Genomic DNA, 13102 nt, shown 5'->3' with positions numbered 1-13102 from the left:
CCCGCAGCGAACGATCTCAAGACGAGTGAACGCCTTAACCCGCTCGAACTCAGGGTATCTAATTCAGTAAATTATTACATTTAGACACGCGTTGGAATTTGTGTATTTGGTTGTATTGCTTTGCTTTTCTACTTCTGTAAGTTGACTGCAAAACGGTGAATTAATTAAAAAGATGCAAGAACATACACAATGAACGTCCATGCCTTGTGAGAATTCGAACCCAATCGCCGGATTCGTAACTTGTTACTCTGACCATTTTTTCCCCCTAAAAGATAAACATCGAATGCATATGATAGTTATATGTCAAAAATGTTCAAATCAACAGTTTATGTCCGCACTTTAAAAAAACGTTTCAGTATTATCAATGCATATATAAAATGTGTACTTATTCATACCAATTCGTGTCACCTGCAGATAAATTTGAAATGGGAAAAAGATTGACTTTATCGATTCGCATATCATTAAATGATACAATAATATCAACAGCGGCTGTGAGAGGAATAATCGTGGATTCCTTGCAAGTGGGACGATTAGTGAATGGACACAGGAAAAATTATGCCTTACTGCAGTTCGAACCAGATATTAATTTCCACATCCCACGCAAGTCGGTAACAAAATTACGAAATTTAATCTACCTACGTATGACAATAATCATTTGTCAACCACCTACAAATTGACATCGTTCATTTGAAATTAGAAAAAAACTAATTTGCGTACTCCATAAGATAAATAAAATTTAGTTACTTAATATTTCAATACGTTAATCACATTTGCACTATATAATTTAAACGCCAAGGACAACTTACCTCTTGGATGATCTGCATGTAGCCTATTTTACGCCGATACACTCAAAGCACACACCGAACACCTCAAGAATAACTGAACGATAAGCTGCCGTGCACGTCAAATACGGTATCTTGCATATCCGAACTCATCACTTGCTGCGGTCACCTATTGCTTGACCATACCAGTGATATCACTGACGAACTGCACATGTTGAAGCCTGTCTACATGAAATTGGAAGATTAACGTCACTGTCGTGGGAGTGGTGTATTACCATTTCTAATCGTAAGGATCGTACTTGAGGTCAGTGATGTGCCGTAGACTATAAGTTTACGACTACATGCGTTGTCTACACGTAATATACGCGTAGATTACATAGGGTTGTAGTTTACATAGACTACGTAGACAATCTAAAGTGCATTAAAATTAATTTTCAAGACTTTCATGAAAGGAAAGTGACATTTTCAAGTATATTGGTTCCTAACGAAATGAAAAGAACCCTATTTACATCAAAATTTCTCTTCTCTCCTATTACCAATTATGGAAGAAGATAAATAGTATGCAAAAAACAACAACAGATGGCAGTCGTGAGACAAGAGTGGTCTTTTTCCCATAAAACACCAGAATATTTCCTATATTAGGTTTTTCCTAGGTGAGAAATTGTTCCAATTTGGAAGAAATAGTACGAAAAGTTTTCCTTACACATCAGCAACTGATACGCAGTATAATTTTTTTTTAATTCCACGGCGCCCTTTGCTAAGCTATCAACTTTCGCCATGTTGTTTACATAGATTACGTAATCTACGTGTATAAAATAGTCTACGTGTAGAATGTAAACTATCGTTGTTTACGCGTAGACGCACATCACTGCTTGAGGCCTTACATTGGGATGGCAGAGTAGAAAAGTTTTTCATCCCATTAAAATAGAGTCCAGGATTATTTGCTAAATAATTATTACATCTGTGAAATCACAAATATTATTATTAATTACTTTGGTCCTCAGGTCTCAGGATATTAACAAAAGTATCCTTAACTTGTAAATTTTAATAAACCTGAAAACTTGGGGGGCCTCGCCCCCGCCAAGTTACGCCTATGCCTACGTTGTTATGTTAGGTCTGGTTCTATTAGCATATATACACAGCAAATTTATTATTTATGCTTAAAAACTAAACCTAGCTAGCCTAACCTAACAACGTAGGCATTTAGCCTAAAAAATAAAAGCAGTCTCTGCTAACGTCAGAACGCAAGGTTGCAGAAGTGTTGTGCGATAAGGGAGACCCGCTGAGAACGGTAGTGATTGCTGCCACACCAGTTTTAAGCCATCCGATTGGTTGACGCGAACTCGTTGTTCATTGGTGAACACATTAATGACGTACTGGTTTGCATTAATGACGTACTGCCTTGCTGGAAGCGTAAATGAATCTTTGAACTTCACATGTGTTTTGTTTGAGGTAAAAGCCGGTAACAAGCAACAAGAAAGAAGTCTTTTTTTCGGAATTGGAGCTCCACGTTGATTAGAGAAGAGGAATTTACACGAAGAATCAACGATCGTTCAGGAAAAAATAACATAAAATACTTGCTGGACCTAAAATATAAGTGAGTACTACTATTCTTTTTTGCATTATATCAAAGTTTTATTTACTTTGCAGGTCCTCGAATATAAGTGAGTAATACTATTATTATTTTTGTATAATATCAACGTTTTATTTTCTAGTGTACATTGCAGTGCGGATATACTATTCCATCTATCCTAATCTGTTTGACTTATTCACACGCGTTTTCGAAGGCTAATTATATTTTGGTAACACTTTACTATACCTGAGACGGATTCCTTCAAATTTACAGGAGAAAGTACTTACGGAATTCATTTTCTGTAGCGTTGTTGATGTTCGGGAATGTAGTTTTGATCCATTTTAATGCGAATGCATGTGGTTTTCTACGAAAATCTATTTCCGACGCGCTATTGCTGCTGCCGTGATTTGCTTTCTGCACGAGAGCACAATACGCGATATTGCTGCTGCTACAAGCCGATGTTGTCCGTATATGCTAAATTGAACGAAAGGAGTGCTAATGGAACCTAACCTAACAGGCCTAACCTAACCTAGTAGGCATACCTCGTCCCCGTAAGTAAGTAAAAAAGTTAATTTAAAATTCCTAAAGTGCTTTCAATTTTTTAAAAAAAAATTAAACTATGCTTGCCTTACCTAACCTAACATAACGTCAAAGGTTTGTTCCTGAGGTTTTTTTAAAATAAAAAAAAAAAGGTAAAGTGTTCCCCTGTGCTTAGCACCACGCCATGAAGGCGTATAGGGGGTGTGGGGGTAACGCCCCACACTTTCTTGATCCGGTCGTGAGTGGGGGTGATGTGATCAGCATCACGCCCCTGACCGCCTTTACCCCCCAGGGTTTCCCCCAGGTACCCATGTTATTCGACGCTGGGTGGGGTTTTTTTAAAATAATTTTGTAATTTTTTTTTTATTTGAGCATACTTTGAAATCCGGCCCGAAAGTAGGTATTTTTCGGTAATGGAGCTTGCAACACTGCATGCACACTCCAAATCGACAAAACACTGGCACAACGAACAATCAAGGGTAAGCTATCGCTATGTTGTGTGTGGAAATAAACAAGAACAGTAAGTACTCGTAAATGTAAGAAATATACATTATTTTCGTTACAAATTACATTATTTCACCTAAATAAGTGTTCCGGAATGCAGAATAGTACGTTAGCAATGTAAAAAAGTGCAAAAGAAATCATTCCCAGGTGTCTCAGGTATAGTAAAGTAGTACCGTACTTACTGTTGTTCCATATTTCCCACAAACCATCCACGGGTAGTCCCAAAAACCATTGACGTTAGCCCAAAAATTCACGAAAGCCCCACAAACCATCACGGGGACGAGGTATGCCTACTAGGTTAGGTTAGGTTCCATTAGCACTCCTTTCGTTCAATTTAGCATATACGGACATCATCATGGCGGCAGCAGCAATAGCGCATCGGAAATAGATTTTCGTAGAAAACCACATGCATTCGCATTAAAATGGATCAAAACTACATTCCCGAATATCAACAACACTACAGAAAATGATTTACGTAAGTACTTTCTCCTGTAAATTTGAAGAAATCCGTCTCCGGTATAGTAAACTGTTACCGGAAGTATTTACCGAAATAATTTTAATGCTAATAGCCATAAACCTAACCTGCCTAACCTAGGATTGAAAGCATTAAGAACATCATACCCTTTCATACTTATGTCATGTGACATAGTAGCAGCACCAGTCCACATGCGAACACCTTGTGGTAGTTTTCCAACTCCATGGCATGCAGAAAAAAGTACTTGTCTCCTGCACGAAAAGTAAATACACACTGCCGTAAACTTCACACACATATGTGCATTAGGCTAGGCCAGGTTGCAGATCATACACATGCAGCTTAAAGTCTGGTGAAAATAGGTCAAAAGCTAGCTTTTACCACCTGGTGAAAATACCAAAAACACCTGAAAAATATATTTATTTTGCTGTAATTGATATGCACCTTTCAAATCTTGGTATAATAATGAAGAGTAATGGCACAGAGAAATTAAATTTATAAATTTAATTTCTCTGTGGTAATAGTTCGATTATGTCTAGGATTGTTGACAAATAGAACAATTTAAACTAGTTGTCAACCACTGGATCTAAAGGGCCGGCTCCCATGGCTGAGTGATTAGCACATCGCACTACGATGCCAGGGGTCCGGGGTTCGAATCCTGGCCTGGGCATGGATGTTTATCAGTGTCCATTCATCAAATCATCAGTCATCCCCATCTTCACAAGTGACACAAGAAGTGAAGTAAAATATAGGAAATCAACTGGACCTAATGAACCTCTCAAGACCCTGAAACACTATCAGATTTTATTTTTAGGCATGATTTTTACCATGAGATATAATAGTTTTATGTTATTAGATATTTTATGTTAGCAAATTAATTTGATTTCATGGGGTTTGTAATTTTTAACTTGTTTATTTCATATTGTGGGTTCAGCTTGATGACAGTTACAATTCCATGCATATTTGGACTTCGTATGTGTTGATGTTTCATGAAAATATAGTGGTGAAACTATTCTTTGTGTTTGCCTACCTTAAGCCTTACTTATTGAAAATACAGTGGAACACACCTTAAATTGAATCAGAAGGGACCAGTATACTTATATATAAAAACTGAGATTACATTAAATAAGGGTCTCACTTATACGTACGTACCTTCTACTTCCATTTTCCGGTGTTCCTTTTACGATTACTATTATATTATTGCACATAAAAAATGTTTTTCCTGCTACTGAAATCAACGCATTTCTCCATTTGTTCACGTCTATATTGTTTACACGCTCAAGTGTTGTGCGATAAGTGAGACCCTTCGTTTCACGGCATTCGAGTTGATTTGTCGCTCCGGATTCCACCCACAGACGCACAGTTTCTTTCATTATTTCAGACGAGGAATGCTTGCAAGGTTAGGTTAGGCCTGTTAGGTTGGGTTCCAATAGCATAAATACAATGAAAAATGTTTTTCCTGCTACTAAAAGCAATGCATATCTCCATTCGTTCGTGTCCATATTGCTTACGCACAGTTTCTTTCATTATTTCTTCGAGGAATGCGTACAAGGTTAGGTTAGGCCTGTTAGGTTAGGTTTCATTAGCATAAATACAATGACTAATTATTATTTAGGCTAAGAGAACTAAACCTAGCTACCTAACAACATAGGCATTTTTTGCTTTCACTAGATTTGTGCAGGAATATGCATTTTCCTTCGTTGCTACGATTTCAATACCACCCAACCTGGACACGTTTTTCTGTTGTTTTTTTTTTAAAGAAAAAAAATTTTCCGCACCTTAAAACTTCCTTTTCCCGATTACTAACTACAAAACGTTACCAAAAAATTATGAACCGTGTTCCTCCTAAGCAGCCCATATTCTGCAGTCTTACCTTAAGTAAGTGCTATATTCCCATACAGTATTTATTCGCAAATGCTAACATTGCACTGAATAGCACACAACAATTTTTTTTACCAGTAGCGGAACAGGATTTTCTGCACACATTTTAGATTCTTGGCTGCTTGACTTTCCGCAAATGCTTTTAGCCTGAGAAACCACACTAAGCATATCCAAATCATTCTGCTGTAAGGCAAATTAATGCTGTTCAATAATGGTCTATTTTTGCAAAACATGTCCAACCATCCATTACATGCTTTGAATTCAGTCTTACACATTTTTTGAGTGGCATTTTTAGCATATTACTGTAACATGGGACCCAGTATGTGGTGATTTTTTTTCCTCTGGCAGAGACAAACCACTCTCACACTATTTCATTATGTTTGTCTTTTTTTCTTAGGTTTTATTTTTAATTTTCCGTTAGCACAGTTTTCCCACATCTTCATAATGAAAGTTTTTTTTCTGTACAGTATTGTACACTTGAGTTTTTATCTGCCTAACAGACAATTTGCTTCGCTCAATTCTGTAGCTATGATAACAACTGCAAGACTAAACTAGCTATACAGAAAGTGTAGGCCTCGACTCGCCCATGAGTAAAATTTCTGGGAGGAGGAAATAAGTGAATTTAAACACAGCTGGGTGCTCAATATAGAAATGTTCAGCATTATTTTCTGTGAATTGTGTGTGCAACTTCAATAATTTCTACTAAACTTTTAATTAATCATTAATATAATTCAAAACTGTCTCATGGAGGATTTGTCAGTCTCACTGAAGGGGAGTTTGTCTTGGTTGTTATTGTTGAGAGAAAAATTAGTTAAAGCTTTGATTGCTTGTTTCTATGTTCCTTCAAATTTTATTTTGTCCCATATCTAGTCTACTTGTAAGAAGCAATGGTATAACAATTAACTGATTCAGGTAAATGCTTTGAAATAGTGATCTGTTGCCTTATATGACAGTTTGATTGATTGATTTGGTGTTTTAAGTCCACTTTAAGTACAGTAAGGCTAATCGGGACTTGACCTACAGTTTAAAGTGGGATCCGAACCACTATGTGCCTCCACCGGGTATTGAACCCTTTGATTATAAAGCGACACCGCTGCCACTGTGCCATCGGGAAGGCCCTATATTCAGTTCAGAAAATAAATTTTGTATAAACTAATGTACTTATCTTTTTCAATTATGTAGAATTTGCTTTGAGTATTTTTTTCTTTTAGACACTATATGAACCATTGTCAGTTTGTGAATGTACAATGGCTGTAAGTACAAGGTTCTACTTTATAGAAATTAGGTTTTTTATTGTGGAATGAGATGTATGTAGTTGCTATTGCAAATTATGCCATGTGAAGAAATTTTTCTAAATCCCAATAAAGCAATAAATTACTTAATATTTTCCAGAATTTTACAATTTTCTGCATTATGAGTTTTTCTTCATAAAATGCTGTTAGTGTGTAATCCAGCATATAATTTGTATGTAGGAATAATTTTTGCCATGATTGTTAAATTTTCATCTTTCGTTTATTACACACAAAGCTTGCCAAGATGGATGAAAATTGTCATACAAATCTGTTTGTCTTACCACTCAAATAAATCTATGTCAACAATGCTTATGCAAATTTCATAATTTACAGGTGTTCTCCCACATGTAGTAGACAACTTTAAGTTGGAATATGGTATTTCCATCTTCACAGAACATTACCGTGTGTCAAGAATAAACTCATATGGTAAGTCTCAACATTCATAGTTTGAATTTTATATATTTTATTGAATTTTCTGCTCTTCGTATTCAGATCACTTTGCACAACTTCCATACTAGTTGCATGTGTGACCAAAAGTCTACAGTATTCCATATTTTACTCCATATATACCTTTTGGGTCCGTCCGGAAATCCTGCACCCTCGATTTCGGTAGTGAAATATTTTTAGCAAGATTGTGTGTTGCATATTGTTGAAAAGAAAATTCTGTAGCGTGGAAACAAATATTTACAAGTATAAAGCCGTTTAAAGTGGAGATACAGCCGTTTAAAGTTGCAAGCTGGAAGTCTACTTGCGGCCATGTCAGTTTCGTAGCAGCCACCCGCACCCGCACCAATAGATATATAACAGTCGCTTTTTCAGGCCTAAACCATAAAAATTGGCCACAGATTCCAGGCTCCGTCCCTGGGCTAATCAACCTACCACCCCCTACTACTTCCGCAGCCCCACCTTTTTCTATAGCATCCCTTTAAAGGCATGTTAGAACCTGCCCAACACTATTTTTCGACAATTCACTCAAGGTACCAAAAAATTAAATATCGCAAATTATACCATTCCACAAGTCAGTCATAGGAAGAAAAAGAAATGTGACTGAATCCCTGAAAAACCATAATGACGTTATGTATGTAAGGAATTTTAATATTAAAAAAATGCAAGTTTCGTAGCACGTAGATCTCGAAAAATTTCCTTCCGCGCTAGTTAAAAACACCCTTTCTTAAGAAACTACATTTTGGACAAAAAGATTTGAAATGTGGTAGAATTCGAGGGTGGAGGATTTCCGGATGGAGCCTACCTTTTTACCAGTGTCACCAATCTAAACAACTATAGCTAAGTAATAAGTAGGGCTGAGCCAATGCTAATGTATCGGTATCATAAAGTATTTTATTCACTAATACTGGCCGATACTTTTCCAACATTTGGTCTTGCATGGTTTTCTGCAAGAATGCCATGTAACACTTATGGCATTATCTAATTATCTTGAAAATTATTTAAATTATGAACTTTATACTTCACCAATAATCTGTGTGAAAACTGTGATTACTTGAAAGCCTGATGTGGGGCGGAGTAATTCTTCAATAATTTTAGACAAAACTCTGATAAACTGGTGCTTGTAATTGGAGTGGAGAACTAACCCACTAATATTGATCAACATTTTGAACAGCCTTTAATTGCTACAATTTTAAAGCATTGGTATCTTGGGAATCAGTAAGAGCTTTGGCATCGATGTGGATGTCTAGGAATTGTAGCTTTCCTGGCGACGTGATTCAAACAAGTGTTCTTGGATTACCCTACACTGGCCTCCATTTCTATATTCCCTAATGATGAGAGCAATGTATACGCTTGAAACGTTGGAAGCCAACATCAGCTTAACCTAGCTGGTAACCCGAGAACTTTTGTTTGGATGCGGATATCTGTTCAAAGTGGTATTGGCTCAGCTCTATTAGTCATACTCATGTGAAAAATTACTTAAGATAGCTTTTGACAGATTGTGTAGTATGCATACATTCCATAGATTACATAGCAATCATGAGACGTGAGAAGTTTGTGTCGCATTGGTATTCAATGTCAAATTAGTAAATTGTAGATACATGACTACTGATAAGTGGAAGAGATGGAGGTGTTGATCTCACTCCAAATAGATCTTTTCAGAGGAGATCAATTAAACAAAACCTAAAAATTCATTTTTGGAGTTAAATGTTCCTCTGGCTATCATTAAACGATTTGTGGTCACTTCTAACAAAACAAAGTTCATGTGCAAATGTTGCTACAACTAGAATAAATGCATTGCACGACAAAGACAGCAATACTGAGAAACTCGTATGAATCATTTTCATTGTAAATAATTTGCTGTTCATTGAAATCCTTGAGCCCTGATGTACCTAATTTGTTCTCATATTTTCTAGTGCAAAGCAGATGAATATAGCTTCCCTAGGTGCCCTCATTACCTGTTTGAACTATTCCAATGATTCATTCGACACAAATGATACTGAATTCTATTACTCCCCAGTTAACCCTCACACAATAAATTTTATGACTAAGTTAGTGTTTCAAAGCCTTAGCTGCCTCCGCATATCTCAAGAATTGGATTTCATCTCTTCATATATGTATCCCATATATAGGATTAACAAAGGTGAAGATCTGTTATTAGCAGTGTTGTTTGGTCAATTATTCCTGTGGCTATATGCAGCATTTGGTTTTTCTTGTGTTTCTTTAGCCTGTCTTCCTTTTCTGTGTAACATTTCTTGCTTCCTTCTGTTATTTCTGGAAGTCTTTACGTTTAATGAAATTGATGTCTTCCTTCCATATTTGCTGCAAGCTGTATTTCTACATGGCTCTAAATTCTGTGTTAAAGCTACCTGCAAGGATATTAAAAATAATGAAAGAACTCTCTGACATGTTTCTTTGTAGCAGGCAGTTTAAAGTAAAGATCTACAAGCCGAATTTGGGTCTTTTGAAGAATTTGTAAAAGATCTCAAAGCATGGTGTGATGGCAATTTCCAACCAATGTCATCCACCTTTGATGTGTGAAAAATATGTCAAAAGTGCTCTGATATTTCATTTGTTGATGGCACTTATCAAGTAATATGCAGTTTTATGTGAGGATGGGCAAAGTAATGGCAGGCCATTTAGATTCTTTTTTTGTATAAAATTAAATGAGACTCAGTTTGTGTTGAGGGCTTTCTCAACATTTGTAGAAGCTAACCCCTTTCTGTTGTTGTAGACAAAGATTTAAATGGAATTTATAATCAATCCATATCCGTTAAGCTTACATTTAATCAATGTATATTGTTATATTACATTTTTGCATTGTAATAATCACCCAGACAAGGAAACATGCCTGCTCTACTAGATATGTTTTTATTATTGTGCATAAGTATTACCAAAAGTATTACTGCTGGACCCTGTGGCCGAGTGGTTAGCTGCGACGCCAAGGGTCCCGGGTTCGAATCCCGCTCGGGCTTGGTTGTTTGTGAATATCCATTTCATCACTCATCCACCTCTTCGCAAATTAGCCAAGAGGCACAAAACACGAAGTAAAATAAACTAAATCAATCAATCAACCAAAAGTATTACTTTCATTTTAGTGTATTTCTTGCCATGATGATGATATTGCGTTTTTATGTTCAGGTTTTAGTGGGACTTGCAGCATGCCAGTGAAGCAGCATGTACAATTGGCAACACTGCCTCAAGACACTCATTCGGCTGCAGTCAAACATTCAACTAAGACGTGCATGTGTGTTGCGCGAACACAATTTAGTTGTATTTGTTATTGTGTGTATACAATCATGTGTATTCGTCAAATATAAGGATTCACAAGAAATAACGTCTACTGCATTCGTACAGTATCAGTATGATGAAGCAGTTACGGCAATCGCAAACATATGCTGTTCTTGATTTCACCATACCTCCTGTATTGTTTCTTTCCCTCTGCTGTATATTTCACTCTAAAGACAAGTAACTCAAGCTCTGAATCTAAGGTCAACAAAATTATTTGTACATACTGATTCATTGAATAGATAATAGACTGTATAGAACCTTCAAGTGTTTGTACAGTCATGGACACTTCTGGGTTGTAACGATTCCATTGAAAGTTAATGGAATTGTTATAACCCAGAAGTGTCAGTGACTGTACATGCCATAAGGTGACGTGTTCTAAGAAAAATTACATGTAATGTATTTATGTGGTTTGGATTTTAAAGTTTTTTAACTTTTTATTTCAGTATTGGATTCATGAAGAATTGCACTCACACCAAACCATACTCCTGGTACAACTCGACAAAGATATCTTTGGAAGAGGAATACATTTTTATCATGTTTTAAAATTGCTTGTAGTATTTTTTTTAAAAAATGTAATAAATGTTAATATTTCTTGATTTGAAGGATTTATTTGATTGTTCTTAAGAGCAGAATGACATGTATAAGTGCAGACCTGGAATCCCTAAGGAAATGTACACATGAGGTACTCAGGTATCTTCTCCTAAGAGACACCTTTGTGTTCCACAAACTTGGTGGTAGTGTTAATCTTATTAATATTGTTTATTTATAAACCTTATTCAATTGATATTCGTATTCACATACTTTGAGAGATGAAACCTATAGCACCTACTGTATGTTTGAAACAAACTTGTTTTTAAGAAGAAAATACTGTCATACAGCATGAAAGTAAGTTGTTGAAATAATTCCATTCAATATTGTATCGTCTCATTTGCTTGCCATTACAGTTTCTCACAAATGAATGAGTAAATAAATATTTAATCTAAAAGTGGTTATCAGAGCTCGGGGAATCATTTTGTGGTTAAGATATAAGTGGTGTTGTAATCTACAGTGTGTTGCAATATACATGTTTCTGGACTAATCAGATTTCTGAATACAAGGGCTATGTATTGGGCAAAGAATTGAAGCTGATTTTTCATGTGAATGACATGGAATTTTAAATTAGTTGTCAACTACTGGATCTAATGAACCACTTAGATCCCTTTGTAATTGATGCCAGGGTGAGGAACGCGAGAGAAAGACTGACATCATCAATTCTTTCTCATTCAATGTGAAACAAATCGTAGGGCATTGGTATTACCAATAGTCCAAAATATGGTTGCAATGCCCATAAATTATGAATTTCTCTTATTAGGAATAGAAAAATGTTAGATGTATTGCTTGGAAAGACTGTTCTTTGGAGATACCTCAGAACTTCTCTAATACCTTTTATGAATTTGAAAACTACTTCATTTTTACACAACTAGAATTTTTAGCATTTTCAATGCTGTCATTGTAATACACGACTTTGAATTTTGGTAATGAACATTGGATTTCTTATCATTCAAATGTTTCTTCTTAAGTTATTCATCACTGTGGCTCTTCAAACATTTTGTATGTACGGTGGAATCTAGATTTTACATTTTTCAGGGGACAGAAGTGAAAGGAGACAAAATGTGGAAAAATGTAAAATTGAAATTCCACAATTTTTTTTCACAAATGAAATTCAAAAGTGCAGGACATAGTAAGATGCTATGAAAATCTTTATCAAGTGTCTATTCTGCAACAAATGTGTTGCCTCAGTATTTCCCATGCATTTATTCTCAAATCGAGCCATAGTGGTCCAGTTAGGGTGTCTGGCTGCCAAACAGGAGTCCAAGGAACAGTGATCTAAAGTCTGTATTTTTCCAGCCTTGTTGCTGCATGAAGTAGCTCTGTGGTTCATCCAAATCCAAATAAATGTGTATTTTGGGGTCTAAATGTGACCAGCATATAACTCTTCTGCTTCCAACTGTGTGTGTTCATGACACACAAGGTGCAAGGGTAACTCTGCTTATTGTTATATTTGTGCAGTAACTTGATTGAATATTAGTGACTGAGCGGCGAAAGTGTGCAACAAGTGTCTCATGAAAGCATGGTTGTTATGGAGTTTGTAAGCTGCATGCTGCATATGTACCAGCTGAAACAGATTATGATATAATTAAAATTGAGCTACAATTGCAATGCTTGTTTTGCAAATTGTTCACATTAATTCACACACTATCACAATTTATCCTTGATATACTATATGATTGGATAATAGTAATTTTTTGTCACCATTTTTAAAATGTATGTTAAAATAAAGCTG

The 13102-nt window shown here is 35.9% G+C and overlaps 1 long non-coding RNA gene across 1 annotated transcript; it reads left to right on the top strand.

Moving 5' to 3' along the window:
- Positions 1-2199: 2199 nt before the first annotated feature.
- On the top strand, positions 2200-11375 carry LOC145992762 (uncharacterized). Its single transcript, XR_014442205.1, has 3 exons — positions 2200-2379; positions 7378-7470; positions 11223-11375. It is a non-coding gene; the product is annotated as an uncharacterized LOC145992762 (long non-coding RNA).
- Positions 11376-13102: the final 1727 nt, after the last annotated feature.

The sequence above is a fragment of the Lepisma saccharinum genome, chromosome 9 (assembly GCF_977018435.1).
Source record: "Lepisma saccharinum chromosome 9, izLepSacc3.1, whole genome shotgun sequence".
NCBI classification, from domain to species: domain Eukaryota; kingdom Metazoa; phylum Arthropoda; class Insecta; order Zygentoma; family Lepismatidae; genus Lepisma; species Lepisma saccharinum.
The sequence above is the reverse complement of the archived record's forward strand: the minus strand, read 5'-3'. Positions and strand labels throughout refer to the sequence as shown.